General features: G+C 35.9%; 1 protein-coding gene across 15 annotated transcripts in view; it reads right to left on the reverse strand.

Annotated features, from left to right (window-relative positions):
* Nucleotides 1-23,472, reverse strand: part of PAM (peptidylglycine alpha-amidating monooxygenase) — a 278,097-nt gene that overhangs the window by 224,020 nt on the left and 30,605 nt on the right. Inside the window, exon 1 of one of the 15 annotated variants that reach the window (XM_032156735.2) lies at nt 1,219-1,236. The exons of the other annotated variants lie outside the window; for them this stretch is intronic. The gene's annotated coding sequence lies outside the window, so the exon portion shown is untranslated. Of the gene's footprint in view, nt 1-1,218; nt 1,237-23,472 lie in introns of those variants that run through there. 15 annotated transcript variants of the gene reach the window in all.

Genomic DNA, 23,472 nt, shown 5'->3' on the forward strand with positions numbered 1-23,472 from the left:
TCAAGCGATCCTCTCACCTCGGCCTCTTGAAGTGCTGGGATTAGAGGCGTGAGCCACTGTGCCTGGCCAAGTATCACATTCTTCACAGAATGTACTACTGAATCATCCCTTGGAATCAAGAAGAAGAAATAAATGCAAGACTAACTTTATGGGCAGAACTCTCAGAATGAAGAGATTCAGAAGGAGGCTGATAGAGAGGAACCGGTCATGTGTCTCATTATTGTTTATTTTATTTATTTATTTATTTTTTTATTATTATTATACTTTAGGTTTTAGGGTACATGTGCACAATGTGCAGGTTTGTTACATATGTATCCATGTGCCATGTTGGTTTGCTGCACCCATTAACACGCCATTTAGCATTAGGTATATCTCCTATGATTGTTTATTGATAAGGCAGAGAAAAACTGAAACAGCACTAACTTCTCAAGGAAAATATTCATGTATCACTGTTCTGTCTGAATGTTATAATTGTTTCTACTATATTCTTTCTGTAAAGCTGAACATAGCTGGATTATCCTTAAGAAGAATGGATACATATTTAAGGAAAACTTTCATGAAGCACTCATTGCATTCATCACAATAATAGAAGCATTATTTTTACAATCAAATTGTGTGAGATACTGAAAAGCTATAAAAGTGTGGCATAACTATGGAATGATTATCACTATACTTTGAACTTCATACATCTCCCTTTCACCAACTATATCTTTGTCCTACATGTTTTAATTTCTATAACATGCAAATTCTCAACTTAACGTGGCTCTTCTTTCTAATATCTTCCCATACCATCTTAGATATTTCAAATGTTAATATCATTTAAACTGGGTAAAATATATAAAATGCCAATACAATATACTTACACACTTTTAAAAAATTAGCCCTACTTGCCCTGTGACACTTGTCAAAATATTTTAAGGAAGTTACATATTTCGAATAGTTTGAAATAAAAAGCTATTGCTGTTTACCAGGGAGAATAGCAGGCGTTACACTGTGCATTCAGTTTTCTTTATAAGCCTACCCCACATGTGCCTGCCCACACACACCTATGCACATACACACACTTTAAGTACAAACTACAAATCTGTTCTAAGTAATTGACTGAATGCTCCCATTCACTATGATTTCAGTCAGTAGTGTATCTTAGAAAGCAAGAAACCTGCAACAGAATAATAGAAGCATTTAGTAATTCTTCAATATGCAAAACAAGGCACTTACCTTCTATTGCTACAGATGTCTGAAATCACACTGGAAAGCGAGCAACGAGAGAGAGGGGCTTTATTGTGGGGTGAATCATCCCCACGTAGATGCTCTGAACAACCCCTGTATGCATACTGACATCATCAGGAGAGACTTGGAGGCAGAGGATACTATGGTAACCAAGCAATGTGCTGGGAGACAGAAGCCTTTAATTGCTTTAACAACTTCCTGGGGCTCCAGCTACCAGGCTTGGATTTGCTAAGTAAGAAATGAAGGTTGTCACAGAGGCAGTGGATGTGACACAGAGCAAGAGGACTTGATGAATTCTGAATCTATTAATCGCGATGTGACTTTTTAATGACAAATATCTTTACATGATTCTGTTAGCATCATTCCCCTCACATCTGAAGCTCTGATGAAGGCATAGGTCAATAAATAATGCTCCCAGGTAGCAACAGTCTAAGTATTCATATGTGGCTTTCTTATTTAACTAGCATTAACATTGTCACATTACAAACATCCTTATCCTTAATGGTGAATACTTCATTTCCTTTGAAAAGAAAGCTCACATCTGTGCCTTTGGAGGTCAGCTTACTGAAAACAATGAAAACTGACTCTATTTACTTCTCCATGAGGTGGCAGCTGCCCATTCTATTTATCTCCTAAATCCTTGCCAATACATCACTTATCCAGAAAACACCTCCAGCGAATTGCCTAATTATGACACCCAGACAAAATCAGAAGATATCTGTTGACTACTGCCACAGTTTTCTGGTTAAGTCTCTTCCATCACAGGCAGAATTACTTCTACTTCTAACAGTCTCCCTTTAAACTATTTGTCCTTCCCTGCCTCTGTGACCCACATTCAGAGGAATACAGCCTCTCTTTAAAATATCCAGTTTAAAGTAATTGCTTAAAATAACAATGTTTCAACATCAAACCAAGTCTATAATGAAATACCACACTTATTTGATCAGATGCAACACTTTAATAAGTATATAATTTATCATCTGTACTATGAAAGCTATTGTTTTCTTCTCCATGAATATTACATTGACATGTTTTTAAACAATACTGCGGTCTAATTTTGCTATTGCAAATACTGTAAGTGCAAAGATAAGCAAGTAACTCACCAGATCTTAAGATATTCATATCACAATAAAAAATGAAGGTTGTCATTCTGTACTGTATATTTAGATCTCAGCTAGTTCAAAGAAACTATTATTATCTCTATTTCAATTTAGATGAAGCTAAGCCTACCTTTTAATGTTTCCCTTGTGAGTAAATAGTGTGCAAATGTATAACAATAATACTGCTTACAAAAATAGTAAAATGGATTACAATAGCACCAATTTACAATCTGGAATATGTAGAAAATTTTAACTTAATTGATAAGTTGGGCTTTTCATTCCCATACAGATTAGAAAAAATTCTGAAAGCAAAACAGTAAAGTCAGCCCTCACAAAAACATACAGTAATTCAGATTTTCTAAATTCTGGTAAAGTGAAAAAGCTTTCCAACAAAATGGAATTACCCCTATCCTTTCATTTGTTCTTCTGAGATTCTGAGTTTGAGAAGCAAAAACACAAAGTTTACTATAAGTTAACAGTACAAAGCTCTGTGTGTGTGTCCGTGTATGTGTGTATATATATGTATATATCACACATATATTCAAATTTTAAAATAAATACATGTATTCATCTGAATATGCACTGAAAAATGTCCAGAAGATACACACCCAGGACATATGGCCAGGAGTGTTGCTTCTAGCAGTGTCAATTGCAGACTAGGTTTGAAGGAGAGTCTTCCAATGTTCATATTATATGCTTTTAAAAGGTCTTTATTTAACTATGAATATGAGTTACTATTGTAATTCAATCAATGGAAATTCATCGAACTGTGTTCTGAACTTGCAATCCTGACTTACCTGCCCTCAGAGAAGGCCAATGACAGCTTCAGTGGTCTAGGTCCTAACAGGCTAGCCAGACTATTTTAAGGTTGTTTCAAACAACACTTAGGAGGAGATGACCCACCTGTCTAAACAGAATTAGGATGGAAAAAGCAAATAAAGGTTATCTAGGCAATACACACACAAAAAGGGAGCACTTGTTTAGACTTTTCCAGAGATGTAACAATCATAAAGAACGGTCCAACAGTAAAGCTGGTTTGTTAGATTTTTTTTTAAAAAAGGTACCATTTCAAAAAGAGCACATCCGAAAATAAGACCAAACCAAGAGGTCTCTAACACTATGAATGGCTGAAGCAAATATGGAAGACCACCAGCAGAAACAAAAGTCAAGTGTGAGTGAGAAAAATGGCCCCACATGGCCAGATTATGTGGCCTGTTAGAGAGGCTTGCATTAGAGAAAAGAGGCCTAATTTCTCCAACCTCCATTCCCTAATTCCAGGCCTCATTTAGTTTTTATTTTCCTCTTAATTTACAACACTGTCACAGTGTCTTGTACTAGTTAGTGTTCTATTTCCTCCCACCACTTCACTAAATATTTTGGTCAGTGTGATCTCACCACCTTATTAGAGAAGATCATAAACTGTTTCTTGAATTGATAACTTCCAATAAAAATTACCTCTTCTTTTGATTCTAAAGGACAGCAAGAGACAGACCTTGTGAAGTACACACCCACAGAAGCATGAGGTCCAGAGGTTAGAAACAGACCTGGGTCAGGGGCAAAACCTACCCAATAGCAACACTGGCCCCATCAAGCTCTGACATGTTCTTGCTGGATAACAGTATACCTTCTTTTATTCAGAGAAAAACACTTCTTTCCCAAGAGGATCCTAAGACTTCAAAGACATCCAAACAATAGTGTAAGTTCTCAAACTGAAAGAAAACAGTAGTTAGAAGAGAAAATGAGGGGCCTGGTGCAGTGGCTCATGCCTGTAATCACAGCACATTGGGAGGCCAAGGCAGGCAGATCATGAGGTCAGGAGTTCGAGACCAGCCTGGCCAATATGGTGAAAGCCTGTCTCTACTAAAAATACAAAAATTAGCCAGGCGTGGTAGCATGTGCCTGTAGTCCCAGCTACTCGGGAGGTTGAGGCAGGAGAACTCCTTGAACCCAGGAGGCGGAGGTTGCAGTGAGCTGAGATCACACTACTGCACTCCAGCCTGGCCAACAGAGAGAGGCTCCGTCTCAAAAAAAAAAAAGGAAAATGCCCTTTCATAAGAAACAGACAAACCAGCAGTATTTCCTAAAGAAATAACTCTATCAATTTTCAAAAGTATTATAAATCTCATCTATCTCCCAGTCAGCCACCTTAAATTGATGTTTAGAGTTGAGCAAGACCCTGAAACTAACTTGTTTCTTAAACTAAGTGAATTCATCATGGCAAGTGCCCATTCAGAAGCAAATGAGGGTTAAAGTCCCACCTGAGAGAGGACATTTGGCCAGGATTTCTAAAGCCCTGACTGTCAGCTACAGTGGCCATTCTTCTGGTTCCTCTAAGTCACTTTTCTGAGGATAAGGCAAAACACCCTTAATCCTAACCCAGCTTAGCCTTATAATCTAGGTTGAACGTCCTCCTAGTCCAGATGAGCAACAGTCATGGTTCCCCTGATCTTGATAGAACACTTTTTCTAAATCCAGTTAAGATGTTCCAAGGACTGAAAAGTGACAGTGGGATGTGGGACTTTATTATGAGCATTTGGATTTTGATAATGTTAATTAAAACTAATTCATACTGACTTAATGAAAAAGTAGTCCAAGAACTTCTAATGACAAAAGGGTGGTGACTCCCCATCACCCTTAAATCCAGTTAGCAACCAAATTTCCCTGATCCCTCTCTTCCTGTTCCATTCCCACTACTGCCCCTCTAGCTTAGGTCTTCTTTATCAGGCATCTCATAATGTTCTGGCTTCCCTGAGTTCAGTGTCTCACCCCTTTAATAATTCTATGCATCACTTTGTCCTTGATGCATCTTTATAAAACACTGCCTTGACCAGGTTACCACCAAACTCCAAAACTCTAAAAGCCTCCCCTGTGAGCTGCTAAATCAAGTGCACATTTCACCGTTTCAGCGTAAGCCCATCTTTACCAGATAGACCTTCTGATACTTTAAGCAACAACTAATTAGACAATCTGATGCACAAATATGTCCCCATACTTTCCCTCCTCCAGGCCTGTGCTCTTACTGTTTCCTTCTCCTGGAATTCCACATCTATCTCCCCATCCCCCCTGCAACCCTCACACTTCTCCTGTTTCTCCTTCCTACCCATTCCAAAACCTATCAGTTCTTCAAGACCCATCATCAGAAGTCAGCTCCCTCTCAGAATTTTCAGTGTTCTTAACCTTGAGAACTGCACTTAAAACATACTTTTGCATAGTTATTTATCAAGTTGCTTATTTTCCTACTCTCTTTAATCTTCTGAAAGGTAGACACAAAGTCAATATTCACCTCTTATTCTATACATAGCACCATGCCTTGCATTTGGTATTCCCTCAATAAATACTTATTCAATAAATAAACACAAAATTTATTATATCCTATTTTTCTAAGGTGCTTAAAATTCAATTTTTTCAATCTTTTAAAGAACCCAGTGTGGTAGGGAAAGGTAGAAATCAAAATCTCACTTTTAGAAATGAAAAACAAAACAAAACAGAGGCTCAAAATGATTCCGTGGTTCCTCCTGTGTCACATGGCTTCTAGAGTCCCTGATGCCCCAATCTGCTCCTCACCTGGACCTCTACTGCTTCTCATCGCAGCCAGAAAGCAGGTGTGCTCCCATTCCCTCACAGTGAATCCACTGTTTCTAGAGAATTAAGGCTGGAATGGCCTTAATTTTTATTCCTTACTTATGTCCTATGGCATCATTACTCACCTCATCCTAACATTCTCCAGGCAACTTATGGGGGATGGGAGAAACATCTCTTGTTACCCATTTCTCTTACCTATATCTAGCTACCATCTTATCCTACTCAAAGGAAAAAAAAATACCTCGTCTGACTGCTTTGGTGATTCAAGTTGAGTGTATTACTTTTCTTTTCTTTCTTTTTTTTTTTTTTTTTTGGACACAGAATCTCTCTCTGTTGCCCACGCTGGAGTGCAATGGCACTATCACAGCTCACTGCAGTCTCAACCACCTGGGCTCAAGCAATCCTCTCACTTTAGGCTCTCGAGTAGCTGGGACTACTGGCATGCACCACCACACCCAGCAATTTTTTAATGTTTTTTGTGTGTAGAGATGGGGTCTCACTACATTGCTGAGGCTAGCCTCCATGACTTTCCTAAACACCACTTCCTCATTTTCAAAAAGGGAAGAACAATAGTACTACCTCATATGTAGTTATGAAGATAAAGATAATGCATACGGGACTGGCACATCACAAGCACTCCATAAACAGTAGTTATCATAATTAATAGTAATAAACAAAACTACAGATAATCAGATGACACCACCTTCTTTGAGAGGCTTCATCTGTATTCTGGAACAGTGTTGTAACTGGGTGATACAGAAATAGAAACTGGCCAAGTAAGGGCCCTTAAGAGTTTGAGTAATTAAGTGGAGCCTCAGTTTTTTTAATATTTAAAAGAAGGATGTTGGTCTGCTCCAATACAACACGCTATGTGCTATGAAAGTGTTCTATGGCAAATCTTTGACCTTTCCCGCATAAATATCTGCCCTCTTCTGCAACCAACCCCAGCTGAGTGCCCAATGTATGGGTCCTTTTCTCAGTCTATGTAATAGACTGAAGCTATGCGAAGTTTTATCCTTAAAGAATTTTAATTTCACTTTCATTTAAAGGTCCAGAACTACATCTTTATACTAGCTCTGAACTCACCCAAGAGTCGATTAACTTTAATATTTTCCCCAAATTAAACACAAATTATAAAGCCTTCAATGTTTTGAATCTAAAAATCAAAGGAATTATACATGATGGCTTACTCTAATACCAAAAACTTACTTCAACACTTCATGATTCTAATTTTGATTATAAGTCCCAGAGGAAGAGCTGGATTAAGTTCTAATATACCTTTTCTAAAGAAGCTAGTTTAAGATAAGTTCCCATTTTCGTCTCTCAATTAGTGGAGTTTAAAATACCTTTTCCCTAGGATACAAATAAGGAACTTTGAGGGAAATGTAGAGCATTTTTGCGAATCTAACCATAGATATTGTTTTCATGAAATAAAATGAAGCATAAGAGGGGTTAAGGACGATGCCTGTAGCCTAAGAAGACCAGCAGAGTCGAAAAGATCTGACAGCAGGATGTGGGTTATAACACTTCTGAAGGAAGCAAGGTTTTTTTTGTGCAAGGGTTTTACAAAGGGCATTCAGGCAGGACTGTGTTTGGATTTAAATTAATCAGCCAGTCAGTTCCACAGTGCTACGATTCCTTCTATTTAACTGATTAAGGCAGGTTTACTGGCAGTTCCCAAATGATGTCAATAGCTTCTAAAAGGTCAAATGCAGCCACATATACCAAATGTCCTAGAATAAAAAGCATCAATAATTACTCCCCTATAATCTGTGGGGTGTGAATTTTCCCATTGGAATCGAATGCCCTGATTTTTTCTTTTCCTAAAAGCTGAAAGATAATTTATAAATTTTAATGATATAAATTGCAAGAAAACCTGTTTTATTTTATACTATGTCTAGTTAAAACAATGTAAATAGCTCAGCTTCAGTATCACATGGTGAGGTGAGGTGGAACCCTCCAGTCATAAGGACTAAGTTAAATATAATAACTTGTTATATTAAGCAAGTGAAAACCAAAGCAATGTTATTAACGCAAACTCACAAAAAGAAAGCTACAGCTGTAACCATTGTCAAGTAAGAAATGCTCAGAAAACAGCATGTATATGAAAATATATATACTTATATATTTTCTAAGCCATGTGGAAAATTCCATCTGGGTTCAAAACTGGATTCTAGCCCTTTGGGAGTTTCTTTAAAATCTGATGTTTCATTGTTTTTTCCCAAGCAGTAGGGGATTTAATGCATTCTTGTAAAATATTAATTACACATATCTTGGGCACTAAGTCTAAAAGGAAAAGGGAAGAGAAGATAAGCCCAGGATGCTAGAGTATAAAGTGATCAGGACCAGCTCTTGTCTGTCTATGTCCAGACCAGGGACTCAAACAATAACTGCCAGCCCAGGGACTCAAAGGGAGTTCGAAGAACTCAGCATAGCCCCCTCCCTCCCATTAATGTCCCTGACCTTCATTTGTGAAAAAGGAAGCAATGTTGCACAGTTTTTTAGAGCACAGCATGGGACCTAAATCCCAGCTCTGCCACTTCCAATCTCTGCGATCTTGGGCAAGCTACTTAACCTCCCTGGGCCTCACTATTGTCACCTATAAGATGAAGGAAAAAAGAATGACACTTCTAAAGGTTGCTGAGAGCACTTCTAAGAGCCAGGCAAGGCCACTGCTTTTAGAGAACTTATATTTTAGAGTGAGAGGTAAAACAAGGAAAAATTAAAGAAATAAATTCCAATTTTGTATACATGCAAAAGGGCTCTGAAGAACCATACCACAGAGTGATTGGATAAGAGACTGCCTGGATGGGGGGATGACTGAGATACAGTTGGCAGAGAGAAAGCTCAGTCTCAGAAGAAATGACATTTGAATAAGGGAAAGGAACACAATGCATAAAAATCGAAGAATAGAGGCCTCCAGGCATAGAAAGCAGCAAGAACAAACGTCCCAAGACAGAAATTAGCTTAGAATATTTAAGGAACATAAGGAAGCCCAGTGTGGCTGGAGGACAGTGAATAGGGAGTACAATAAGTTTAGATACCCATTAGACAATGAAATAAAGGAGCCAGGTAATTAATGAATGCATGAATGGAGCTTGTGGTAGAGGATAAGGCTGGAAATGTAAATTTGGGATTCACCCACTTAACACAAATCTCTGTAAAGCATTCAACACAGTCCCCAAACATTGTTGTGGATAACCAATCTCTCCATCTTCACCTTTGCAAGTACCTGAACTGATATTTTCATTAGGGAGGCTGTCAGCAAAATAGAAAGAAGAGAAAAGATGAGTGGAGTTGAATTAGCTCAGGGAGTGCAAATACATTTCATGTTTAATGCCAACTTCTGTGAAATAGTAGGGACTTCCTGGTGTTTTGTGTTGAAACGGATTCTGAGAGCACGTAGGAGCCTGTATAACAGTGTGTTCCCTTATATGCAAAATATTATAAATGATAAAGATTTCTAAGGCTCTGGAACTGGCAGTTTTTGTTCATTACCAGTTTCATTTTGGTACTTTTCTCAAAATAATAGTATAAATTCGATATCATTACTATACCTATGCTATAGTTAAGAAATACGTGGCTGAAATAGAATAACTTATTTGCCCAAAGGGACCAGCCTTGAAATAGTTAAAACTGATTGGGTGTATCCGACTCTGGAGACCATGTTCCTACTTAATGTGTTATGCATGAAAATTTGCAAAAAATAAGCTCCTTTTTTGTACCCCCCAACCACAGTTTAAGGGCCTTTCCACCTGAGCCTGGTTCATCCGGATGGAGTACGTAATGTCTTGTTCAACCATCACTCAGTCTGGCATGTTCTCTGGTTTCTAAATACACACATTGCTTTGTGAAGCAAGCATCCAGGCACTAGTCTTTTCTGTGCTGATGATGTTAGTGCAAAGCATCCTATTTGTTAAAATGCCAAATCCAATGTGATTTAGTGATTAAGTAATCTTGTAAGCAAGCTGACATATTTTAGAAACCGTCAGAATTCCAGGTTATTTTAGCAATGGTTGCATCACCTACCCTATTATTCAGTTGATGGTTTCTTACCTAGCTGCTTTTAAAAACACACATTTTCTCAAAAGAAGTTATTGACGTTGCTATGCTACTTCATCCACACAACAGCAGATTCGTATACATTAATTTACAGGAATTTTTAGTAATTTCATCCTAAACAATAGGATTTTTAATTTTAAGGATTCTAGGACAGTGAGAAGTAAAAACTCACACAAGTTATAGACAAAACACGATACAGACAGAAAAGCTAAAATATTTTAAATCCAGAATTACCTTCTTTTCCCTTCACCCACATGCTTTCCTTCCTATCTTTTTTCTGTGAGAGGGCTTTATAACAGAAAAAAATGTATGCCTATACTACATTGATTTGATTCCAGCCAACTAACCAGATTTGGAATTTTTTTTAGCAAGAGCCATAGGCAACAGCAATAATACACTATACCTATCAGTGGTTAGTTTTATTCATGAACCCATGCTGGGTGAAGAAAAAAAGAAGTAAAGCTAACTTCAAAGCATTATTGAAAGATGATTAACTCTCTAGCCACAAATGAGAATCACAAGCTACTTTGATGTGGGAGAATTTTTAGTGCCTAAATTTGAAGAAAAGACATCTACTATACAAGTTTAACCATTAAAAAATTTCAATAATATACCACCTTCGCATGCTGAAAACCAGTAATTACCTAAGGGAATAAATAAAATTAGAACTCAGCTGCAGAAATTATGCTTTAAATGCAAAGCTCACAAACAATATTCCTCCCTCATCATATAGTCCAGTGGCAAAATGCCAGCTCTAATATGTACAGTACGAGAAATAGAACTCTTTACATTGTCATTGTCTCCCATCACCCATACCACAAGGTACTTTGGGCACTGATCTAGCTGCATGCACATCTTTATCTCAAAAATTCCACTGAGTTCAAATTTGAGTGTTATTCAATGTGATACACAATGACAAAGACTATGGTTCTACAAAAATACTTGTGCCAATACTTAATTTGAAACTAACATTGGCAATGATCTGAAATTGTTAATCCTGGGGCCCTAAGCAATCTCTGTCATTGTATATAGTATATGCCATTGTCTATTTTCACACAAAATTTGAAAATTATTCTTTAGTATGTATAATTCTTAAAGTTTGTATAAAAATAGGCCATGGAATATACTGCATGAATTTCAAGAGAAAATGGAAATTACTAAAGAGAAAATTGAGTAGGTTGAAATGTGTTATTATTATTATTATTATTAGTAGTAGTAGTAGTAGTAGTAACAATGGCCTAACCATACAGGAAAGGTGGAAGGCTAATACCATGTAATTTACATGGCTTCTAACATGTAAATTCATTGACCTGATACTATTTTAAAAAAATATTTGTATTTAGCAATCGGATTATACTTAAATATTCTTAAAACCTAAATGCTGGAACATTGCCAATTTTCTTTCTCTTTCCTACCAAATTGACGTATCTCTATCAATAATTATTTGGAAAAATATTCAAGGCAATCTCAAAAAAATTACTGTGCTTCATTATGCAAAATGGAAATGCAGCTTTAAAAAGTATTCTGCCTGACATTCAGTCCTGTATACTGCTACAGCAGGTCAAAAGCCATTAGCCACCTGCTGAAAACACATACTAGGAAACAAAATGTCCTTCAAAATCATTTTGCATAAGGTATTCTCAAAGCAAAAGTGTGAGGTTATATTCTAAATGTTCATGAATGTGATGGCTCAGAAATACACTCACCATGACATATTAATTTTAAAATAATATTTAATAATGGTCATATGATTTAGAGCATTCACATTGGATTTTTAAAAGCACCATGTCTATTATGAGAGAAATAGAAGTTACAGAAGATACGTAAAATAATTAACCAGTTCAATACCATATGGCTGTTGTTGTCTCCTTTTCCAATAAAAAGAAGAGACTCATTATTATTCCTGGGATTCTTAGGACAATCTCTTTTATGCCAGTAGTCTTCTGAAGAATGACCCAACAGTCCTTTGGTATTTTAAAGATATTCTTTAAGTCTATTTTTTACAGAAGAAGCAAAACACCAGCCCTTGTGCTGTTGCACATTCAAAATAATTCACAACTCATTTTTGTTTAGCATTTTGAAACTTGGCAATGAAGCATATGGCTCTCTATCATTATTCTATTATTAGGTTCCATTAGCAATTATTAGATAAATGGTCATTTAGCACTTTGTACAAACAGGTACTGAGTTAAGTGTTAGACACACCTTAATGCATTCAATCCATGTAACAACTTTATGACACAGGTAATATCTATTGCCATTTACAAATAAGAAAACCAAGGCACAAAGAGGGTAAGCAGCTTGCTCATAGTTATATAGATAGCAGATGACTATTTCAAAAAGGGAAATTTATAGCTTCCCTCATGTAAGATGAGAGAATGTGAGCTTCTGAATGTGATGAGCAAACAAAAGAAAGAAAATGAAGGAGGCAAAGTACAAAGAGAGTTGAATGAAAGGACTGAATTGAAAGAAATGCTTTCTCTTTCACAATTTTCCTAATCTTATTTGGCTGACTGTGGTGCTTTAAAAAATGACAATAAACAAGTAAGAGAATTGTAATCAATTTGCAAGAGCAAAGATGACTCCTACCAGACTCCTACCAGACACTAGGAAGATCACTTTTTCTTGCCTTATTTAAAAGGTGAGTTTCGACCATGTGGAACTGCAAATATCCAATTTCATTGCCCAAACTCTGGGATGACATCTGGGAAATAAATAAACATTTTGGTACCATGTCAGATTCCCTGGTTGCAGAGGCACAGACCGATCTATGAGTCCTAGACTATTCACCAATAAACCTGGTTCCTAACATGGATTGCGGGTGACCTTTGGAGACTGACTTCCTGAAGGGCCCATGGAGTTCACAGACTATTAGCTACAGAGGGTCCAGCTGTACTGGTGTTGCCCTCATTAACTTGAACAAATAAAAACTGGTTTGTAGAGATCTCAAATTACCTCCTGATACAAATGTCCAGTGCCTCTTCCAAGGGCCCAGATCCAAAAATCTGTCAACACATCACAGGAGTTTTTGCTGAGGCTGGTGGGTATTCAGATTTGTTTGGATCATTTAGAAGCCTTTAAGCAAAATATCACAGGTCTCTAAATCTTCAAGTATAAACTAAACAAAATAACTCATAGTTAATAAACTATGAACTCCAACAAAATGTGTCTGACAAAATGGAAATTGTAAAACATTTCAGGAAAAAATGCACTGAACTCTCTGACAATGAGGTTGGAAAAGATTCCCTTTTCCGCACCCAAAACAAAGGAATGTAAATCCCTGCTTTAACTGAAGAGAGTTGCCATTTATTTTATGGCTGAAGACCAAATTATACATATTTTTGTGACTTGCAGTTAGGGATCAAGGTCAATCACCAGATTTTCTCTCACAGCAACAACACGGCGGCAGCACAAATACGTATGTTCCTCATCCCTTTCACTGTGAATTTTTAATTTTGGTTTTCCCTCTCAGAGCAGCTAAGATTTCTTCATTTGTCAAAAGGGTAGCCATTAAAAAAAGTCATTTAGTTAATAAACAAGGAAATTAGCTAGCCTGATACAAAACAGATAGTAACAACACTAACAGCAATCTGTACACGCAAATTAAAGCAGCCAGAGTTGCTCTGATAAGCACTTTTAAACTGTTAGTGGTACTCCAAAAACGGTATCACCAGTATTAGAGGTTAGACAGCAGTTTAAAACATTTCTTCCTGTCTCATTTGGTTCCTGCAAAAATCTCAATAGTAATTGCTGAGTTTTACCTAAGGATGTGCAGAGAAAGACATCAGCAGAAAGCGGAAACAAGAAGTATCAAAGTAGGATAACTCATCTCCCATTCCAAGCACTTTTCTTTTTCTTCTCTTCTTTTTTTTTTTTTTTGAGACATTGTCTCACTTTGTCACCCTGGCTGGAGTGCAGTGGTGCCATCATGACTCACTATGGCCTCAACCTCCCGGGTTCAAGTGATTCTCCTGCCTCAGCCCCACAAGTAGCTGGGACTATCAGAGCCCACCACCACTCCCGGCTAATTTTTGTATTTTTTGTAGAGATGAGGTTTCCCTATCTTGACCAGGCCGGTCTCCAACTCCTGGGCACAAGTGATCTGCCCGCCTCAGCCTGCCAGAGTGCTAGGATTACAGGCGTGAGCCACCACACCTGGCCCCAAGCATTTTCCTGCATCTTCTTTTGTTACTCTTTGGAGCAACCAGCTAATGCTTGTTTAAGTTTGAGGAAAGCCAAATAACTTAAGTAAACAACACAATGAACACAGGACTTGTAAATGTCATGAAAGACAATGCCAGATTTTAAAGTACATAGTCATCAAAAAAATTAGCATCAGAATGTTCATAGCGACATGTAAATGTTCTATATTTTTAAGCTGATAATCTCTACTTAATTTGTACATGTAATAATTTTTTGGTGGTGGAATCAGCATAAATATAAATATCACTGTTTCATAATGAATCAAAATATCTTCAGTTTTCTCCAAAAACAATCTTTTTTTTTCACCTAACCTTCCTTGGTACAAAAATTAAATCTTTCTTACTACAGAATAGGAAGAATCTGCTAATTCAATAATACTAATTTCTTTTTGCGGATTAAAAAAGGAATGAAAAAAATCTCCTCATCTTGTCACTTCTTATAAAATGCTTTGTTCACCATTGGCTTTAATAATTCCTTCCTTCAGTTGGTGGAAAATGTATCTGAATCAGTAAGAACCTACTTCTGCCAATTCCTTTCAGGAAAACAACTTTCCACCTGCTGAAATCATACCTCCACTCCAGGCTGTGGTCATTCCCAGCCTCCCTCCTTCACCTCAGTGGGACCCTGTTATCCTGATCCGCACAGCATTATGCTAAACTCCCAAGATAAGGGGAACAGAAGATAACCAGTAACAGGTATTCATGTTTAAACGATCATTAAAATAATTCTATAAAATAGAAAGCCAGAGTCTCAAGGGGGTAGCTGGCCAAGGATAAATAAACCACTTCAAGTATAATATAAATTCAAAAGTGTTAAATAAGTAATAAATTTTACTTAAATTTACCAAATAAAAAGATCAGTAGTTATATAAATATGGTCAATACATTTTTTAAAAAGAAAAAATATGCATTTAATTTGTTAAACCAAAATACTCAGATAAATATAGCATAATATATTCAATACATATTTCACATATTGCTGACTTTAAAAGTTTTTTATTCTAAGTATAAAAGTAATCTCCTACTATAATCACTACAAATTGATAAATTAATTGTGTATATAAACTTAGGATAAAATACTTGCTATAATTACTTAAAGCATTTAATATTTTCAAAATTGTTTTAAAATCTGTTCCTGGCTCAGTTTCTTAAATGACCAGGGATATTTCTATATTGCTGCTTGTCTGAGCTTTGAAAAAAAACAGTACTTAAAATGCTGCATTTAAGCAATAGCTGTTTTAGTTAAATACATTCTAACAGTTCCAAAATTTCAAACATTTCCACTGACAAGTGTCTTTGGTTGTTGTTGTTTTGTTTTGAGACAATGTCTCACCCTGTCACCCAGGCTGGAGAGCAGTGGTGCGATCAGGCTCACTGCAGCCTCCACCTCCCAGGCTCAAGCAATCCTCCCACGTCAGCCTCCCAAGTGGCTAGTACCACAGGTGTGTGCCACCATGCTCAGCTATTGTTTTTTCATTTTTTTTGAAGAGACGGGTCTCCCTATGTTGCCCAGACTGCTCCCAAACTCCTGGGCTCAAGGGATCCTCCGAACCTGCCAAAGTGCAGGGGTTACAGGCATGAGCCACTGCACCCAGCCCACTTACAATAATTATTTGACTTAAACATTAGAAATGGAAAAGCCTAGACACTTTGGACTTAATTTATATGGAGGGAATTTTAAATGCAAAGAATCTTAGGTGTTCTATAAAAAATTCACACATTCAGAGAAGGTATCTTACATAATTTTTAAAGGAAGAAACGAAAAAGTATGAGTAAAACATTATTTTAGTGGAGAATGTTGTGCTCCTATGAGGCCCAAGATTCATAACCAACCATGATGCCAAAGGGGAGATTTTTTTAGAGGAATGAAAAATTATTCCAATGTTACTTGATCAACACTAGACGCCACTAGGAGGCACTCTGAACTTCGGTGCTACTGTATGACCTAACACTTTTGTGTCACTTTTTGTGTGTGTGTCGCTGCAGAAAGCACATTTCCTGCTCATAATCAAAGTGTCAGCCAGTAGGAGACCACCATAATAACTGTGGTAGGAGCCTCAAAAACTGAAGCTGTATTCTGATTTGTAAGAAAACCAATGGTAATCATGTGTTACAAACTCTTCACTTGATAAAATGATGGTTTCAGGGTTCCTTTAAATAGGGAAGACTTCTAATGTACTGAGAATAGATTCCAAATTACAAATACTAAATTTGTCATCAGCCTTTCATGTTATTACACTGCCCCATTCCAACCCTTCACAATGCCAGTCAGTGGCAAATGGGTTATCATGCATTATGTTTTTAAAAGCACAAAAGAGTGCCCAAAGGCAACCAAAAAGGCCTTAACAGTCAATTGCTTGGCAAATAGATAAAGAAAAATATTTATGTAATTGCTACCTGCTTTTTATACAAATACATGCATTTCCTGGAACATGGTAAATGTTTGTTTTGAAAGTAACCTCCATAGTCTTTCCCCACGTCGTATATCAGTACTGGGTTGGAGAGCAGTTTATGACAATAAAGATTTAATTTACCTTTAATATTTTTCTCAACATTATGATTTTAGATTACTTTTGTCACTTCCTATTCCCTCCAGCATATACACAAACCCACATATACACACACATTAATGTTAACCTTCATATGTCTAAGGTGAATTTCCCAAATTCCATACATACCACGTTTAAATATAAATTACAACCCCCAAACAATAAACGGCTCTAATCTCCATTCGTGAAAAAAAAGGATCAAAGAGTTTCTCAAACACTCTATTGTAAAGAACACAAATCTAAGCAATAGTCCGTTTTTTATTTTCACCCTTATTCGTGTGGGTACAACTTCTCTCAATGTTTGTATATTGCCCAGTAAAGATGACAACTGGTGTTGTTTCAACAATATTTGGAGTAATGAAGCAGATCCAAATTAAAATGTTCCCTATAGCTATATTTTCCTTCAAGAAACTCCTATGATGTCCTAGATAAAACCCTAGAAACAAGCTATGTGAAACTACCTGGTTTATCTATTGTAAGACTAAATACAACTAATTAATTGACAGGATTTCAACCCAGGGTTGAAAGAAGGGAATTTACTACAGTATGCCTATCTTGCATTCAGAAACAAACCCCAAATAAAGTTAGCTATCTAAAGAGGTTTTTTGGTTTGGTTTTAAAATTTATTTTATTTTTTCTTCAGTAACACTTGGCAAAATGTTGAAAACAGAAGAATCTGCTGGAGAAAAAGTAGTTGCAAAACAAATAACATACAACTGGGTTAATGTCTTTAACACATAAATAAGTCTTACAAATATAAAAGGAAAGAGGAAAACATCAACAGAGTAACCACATGCAGAAGTAAAAATAATATAAAAATGTTCAAAAATAATATAAAAAATGTTCATTTATCAATCCAAATTATAATGTATTCTTGAATTGGCAGTTAAAAAAAAAGAAAACTAATTTCAGGTTGGGAAATGGGTGTTCTTATACAGACTGCCACAGAAATATAAACTGTCACATGGCTTTTTTAAAGAACAATTTGGCATATACGTATCAAACACATAAAAATATCCACACTCTTTTACTTAATTTTACTTCTAGAAATTTATTTTAAGAAAGTAGAGATAGGAAAAAATTAATCTAAAAGTATTTTCATCAGAGTGTCATTTATAACAGCAAAAACAAATTTCTAAGATCCCAATAATAGAGGACTGATAGAGGCAAAAAATAAAATGTAATGCAGCTACTTAGATGCAGCTGTAAAAGAACATTTAGTGACAGGAGAAAATGTTCCCTATCTAATGCTCAGTGAAAAATATTGCTCAGTTATCTTAATTTTATGTCTTATGGTTTTGAATCTCTGTTTGTATATGTGCATATATGCATGAACAGAACAGCAGAATGGCTGACAAACAAATGATATCAGTGCTTATCTCTGGGTAGTAAAATAATGGGTAATTTAAAAATATTGTGTTCTTTGTGCTTATGTTTTTTTGCATTTGACAATTTTTCATAATGAACAAGTATAATTCAAGAAAACAATGGGGGGAAATATAATTTCTCAGAAAAATAAAATTATGTGACTTCTTATATCTGATGCTCAGTTTCTGATAACTAGAATAGCACTGCTGAGAATAATGAAAACAGTGTTTCTGTAAAAGGCTAAAATTGATTCTATGCCCACAGAAATGAAGAGAGAGGCATCGCTTCTCTACCTGGCAAAAGTATCTCTGTCTAACCTAATACCATATGAAGAAGCTCTATCTAACCTAATACCACACTATTAGGATAGGTTTCTCATCTTATCACTTAGATCTATTTCCAGGATAATAGTCAAATCATCCTCATAAGAACCATAGGCTTAGTGAAAGCTACTGTCATTGTAAAATAAGCAGTAAGATGGCTACAAGCTCTGCTGTGATCTCTCTAAACCTCTTTGTGCATCTATACAATGGGAATAATAGCATTATCGATCCTAGAGGCAGTCTTTCAGCCAAACCAATTGCCCATTCTCAGATAAAGTTACTGTTTTTTTATATCAACAACAAAAATTTGTGGCATAGCCAGGACACATTTGTTTCCATAATCTACTATACTGGACAGGACATATTTTGATTATCTGTATTTTAAATGCTGTGTTTTCTATCTGTTCACTGAGCATGTAACCAGACTTTAAGAGTTGCAGTTAAGCTGATTATTTTGCACACGAATCTATGACTATAATTTCCTGAATAAACAAATAACAATCAACAAACATTTACTGAACATCTTCCATGTTCCAAGAATTATGTTAAGTACTGAAATGTTTTCTAAATATGGGCAAATCCTTCCCCAGATCATGTACAAGATAAGAAAATTGTATTTTTCCCAAATTTAGTCTAATGATAACTACTGAATATTTATAAATATGAATAATTAGCTAACCCTTACACTTGTCTTGTTAGTTTCTTCTCTAAAGGACTGGAAGCATTTTATTACTTTATAATGCCATTTTAGTAAGTTTTGCTATTTTATTGTGGCAAAGTATACATAACATAGAATTAGTCACTTTAAACATTTTTAGGTATACAGTTCAGTCGCATTAATTACAGTCACACTGTTGCACAACCATGACCACCATCCATCTCCAAGAACTTGTTTATCTTCCCAAACTGAAACTCTGTACCTATTAAATAGTAACTCCACATTCTCTCTTCCTCCCAGCCCCTAGCAACTAGCATTCTATCTTCTGTCTTGAATCTGACTACTCTAGGTACTTCAAGTAACTGAAATCATACCACATTTGTCCTTTTGTGTCTGGCTTATTTCACCTAGCGTAATGTCTTCAAGGATCATCTATGTTGTAGCATGTGTCAGAATTTCATTCCTTTTTAATGCTGAATGGTATTATATCATATGCATATGCCACATTTTGTTTATCCATTCATCTGCTGACAACCACTTAGGTCGTTTCCACCTTTTGGCTATTACGAATAATGCTACAATAAACATTGGCATACAAATGTCTATTCGAGTCTCTGCATACAATTCTTTTGGGTACATATCCAGAAATCAAACTGCTAGATAAGTTTTGCTTTTAAAATTCCAACTTCCAGTATACATGTCTTCTGATTTTTAAAAAATCAATTATCATCAAATTCAGTCTCTATACTGAATTTTTAACAGCCAAGGATCTAGTTCATTATCTTTCACCATATGCTTTTAAAACCCAAGATAAAAAACAAAAGTACCGTTTATACCTATGACGTAAGGTATAACTCCCCATAATGCCAGTATTAGCTAACTTTTCTCTATCAAAGTCCGTCACTCTTTGGTAATGTCATCTATAAATACTCTTCCAGTTTCTTCACACCTAGCCTCTGACTGTTAGTGTCAACCAACAGAGCACTGAGCCACCAAATTTCTGTCACTGCATCTGACATGTTCCCCTGACAGTGAACACATTTTATCTCCACTTCCAGATGACACATATGTATTTTAATAATGCCACCACAACACTCACAACTTTGCTATTAAAATAATAGTTACTTAATAGGAAGAATTCCAGTCAAATGGAATAAGAACAAAGCAATATGTCTCAGGTAAAAGTATGACCCTCCTCCAGCATAATATTTAACTTCATATCATCAAAAATCAGATGTAACACCGCTGGCCCATAATACAGATGTTATGATCTGTTAGTGGTGTCAAAAAAAGATTCCACTATACTTAACAAAAATTAATTTGTGAGGATCCTTTGTGCTTTTTAAAATTATATAAAAATAGGTAAGGCATTTCATCTCTATTGTGAGTGGAAATATAATCTAGAGATACAAAGCAACCATTTTAAAATTCTTAAATGTGAATTACCGACCAGTTGAGGAGAGAAATGTAGTTTCTATCAAAAATAAATAGAGTTATTATGTCTTGCATACATTCCATAACTTTATGACACCAGTGGCATGATGAAGCTATTAAAGTCTTTCTGACAAAGTAAAGACCATAATAACTCACTGCCTCCTTCATCAAAGCTGGTGAATCATGGAGTATATGAAGGGTAATTACCCTTCAAATAAAGTATGTGGGCAGTTTCTTATCATAAATGTTTATTTTAAATATATAAATTATCACACCTTGTTAACAATTCAAAGAAGGCTGCTATGGTTAAATTATAAAAGAAAATTACTTCAGATCTGTTCATTTCTCATCCCAGATATCAAATATATGATGATTTCTGTTACTAGATTCCAGTGAGTTGTACTGCAGTAAATCGGAGCTGTGTGAGTGCAAGTGAACTGAAATAGGACTTTCCTCAAGTATTTTTACAGTGAGGAATAGCAAAGGATTTTTCACAGATATGATACTATTTTAGTTCTTAAATCAAAAGCAAATTGATCTATTTTGCCAAACTTGCCAATAATGATAGCAGCAACCTGGAAATATCTACCATATATGAATAATTTAATAAATCCCAAACCAGAGACTCACTATAATGGCTTAGAGAACTCCAGTACCACAGATGGGAGATAAGATTACTGGAAATACCCAACACTTCCTGAGAATAGCCAACATTTTTTTCTCTGAAATGCTCTATAATTGGTTGGATTTTCCATTCACTCACCAAGGGATTCGTAACTCTGAAGGAACTACGGGTACCCTTAGGAAGTATCAAATACAAATTTCCTTGCTGAGAGCTGCACAATAGTTCTCTTCCAGGAGTGAAGCTGACTGGGGTCTTGTTCAAGCTGAGTTTAGGCATTTAGACCATAGAGTAGCTTATTTTCTGTACCTTTCACTAAGCCCAGGAAATCTGTCCCCATAATTGGGCACAGATTTCCTGGGCTTAGTGAAAGGTATAGAAAAATTTACATTCACATTTTAGCTGTTAAAGGAGGCAGTTTTGTCCCCACAGTTGGGACAGATCTGTCCCCATAGTTGGGATAGATTTCCTGCGCTTAGTGAAAGGTACAGAAAATATGTCTCAGGTCCCAGAACATGAGAACTCTAGACAGCACGGGATAATGGTAGCTACATTTAGAACATGGCTGGAACATGCTCAAGTCAGAAGAGCTGTGTAGGTCTGGCGGGACCTAGAGATGCAAATACCAAGAACTACATCTATTCTTCTTCTGCCAGCTCCCAACCCCACTTGAAATAGATTGAAAAATAAGGATGGTAAAACTATTTTGAGGAGGATAAATAAAATGCTAAGGATGAAGCATTTCTCCTTGGCCTTTCCACCAGCATAATGATTTCTAAATTAAGAGATTTTAAGTGAAATTCAGATCATTATAATTCAACAGCAGTAATGAACAGCCTTAATTTACAAATATCAGATGGAAGAGTAAGATTTTTTTCTGCTTCCAGAGGTGTTGCCTTCTTCTCATTACAGGGGTTAAATATATCTGCTGGGATTTATCATCATTATTATTAACTATAATCACACTTTGCTTGGTAGTTATCTTATTTATAACTTTTGATATAGAGTTTTTAAGATATATTCTTGACCTCTATACCACATATCAAAAGAGTAGTAAGTTACTTGTTTCTTTTCAGAGTAAATTATTGATTTGCTACTGACTATGCTCAGAATGATGAATGAAGTAAGATTTAAAGCTGTGAAGAATTTGGAGCCCAGAACCTTTCTGACCCACAACTTTGAGCTAAAAAATGGCATGTGTCTAACTTGGAAAGTAATTTTTAATTGCTATTTATTTAGAAATTATACTACATTTTTGATGCCTTGCTCCATTTTCTCCATGAATGGTTCAAAATTTAATTCCTAGAAATCATTAGTTTATAATCACTCCCTTTGATATTCAGCAGTTCATAAAACTAACAGAAACCACATTAAAAAACTCAGAAACTGTTAATAGCAACAATTTAGAAAATAAGACTAAGTAGAGAATAAAAAAATTTATATTAATAAGAGCTTACATTAATAATTGTGAATTAAATTCTAGGCACTATTCAAAGTACTTTTACAGGTTTTAACTCATTCAATGCTTACAAAAAGCCTGAGATGAATAATACTAATTTCTCCATTTTGCATATTAGGAAATGAAGACTCTGAGAGTTTAAGTAACGTCTGTTCAAAGTCACACCTTCTACATGTGGACAGAGCTCAGTATGGCTCCAGGATCTGTGAGCTTACATGACACAAAACTGCCTCCTTTAACAGCTGAAATGTGAAACGTATTCTTGCTTGTGTCCTCTCAGTTCTTTCTCTGAAAATGAGTGTGTTCACTGTACACTTGACCTAAGAATGGAACAGTAAATTTACAAAATGCAAACTTTGCTTTACCATAATTTCTGCTAACATATTCCGTAAATTCTAATAATTATTAAAAATAACTTCATATAAATGATCCAATGTAAGAGATTACAGTTTGTGTAAAGTTCAACATCTTTGGCTCAATTTGAAATAAAACGAACATGTTAAAAAAAAATTTAGTACATATATAACCACTTGAATGAATGATTTTTAAAAAGTTAAATACAATGGTGAGAACTCCCAACACCACACCTTACTCCCCATTTGTTTCCAAAGTTCCAGAAACCAAATTTCCAACGAGGCAAAAACATCTCTTACTAGATGCTTGAAGACACCTTATATTCAATACTTTTATGGTTTCCCCCAACTTACACTTTCTAAACACATTTCTGCCTTGTTTCATGATGTCACTTAACTCAGAAAGAAACTATATTTTCTTTGACCTTGCTCTCTCCCTCAACCTCTTCAAGCCAATCAGTCACCATATTTCACCATTTCTGTTTTTGAAACATCTCCTGATCCCACCCCCTCCCTTCCTTCCTATAACC

Source organism: Hylobates moloch, unplaced genomic scaffold, assembly GCF_009828535.3.
Source record: "Hylobates moloch isolate HMO894 unplaced genomic scaffold, HMol_V3 SCAFFOLD_6, whole genome shotgun sequence".
NCBI lineage: Eukaryota > Metazoa > Chordata > Mammalia > Primates > Hylobatidae > Hylobates > Hylobates moloch.